Source organism: Alligator sinensis, unplaced genomic scaffold (assembly GCF_000455745.1).
Source record: "Alligator sinensis unplaced genomic scaffold, ASM45574v1 scaffold1567_1, whole genome shotgun sequence".
Classification (NCBI taxonomy): Eukaryota; Metazoa; Chordata; order Crocodylia; family Alligatoridae; genus Alligator; species Alligator sinensis.
The window spans coordinates 625296-625620 of NW_005842646.1; positions in this window are offsets into that span (position 1 = coordinate 625296).

Genomic DNA, 325 nt, shown 5'->3' on the forward strand with positions numbered 1-325 from the left:
CATGAGTATTTCCCCCAGAGCTCTAATGACTGTTGTACTTTGTATATTTTTCATTTATTCTCTTCCCTTTCCTCTCCAAGCCTTTAAATTAGTTTGATTTTTCTAACTTCTTGCTTTCAGGACTATTACATGGCTTGCTGTCATGTTTCTCATAAACACTCAGAGCACTACTGCATCTGCAGAATGCATGCTTGCTTAGATATTCTAGTTCTGTGTATGCGGTTAAGTTTTTCTGGTGTTTTATGCAAAGTAACTTAAACAAGTACAGCTTCAATTGTTTTACACTTGAAATTTATATCACTGTTGCACCTTTTCTTTTCCGTAG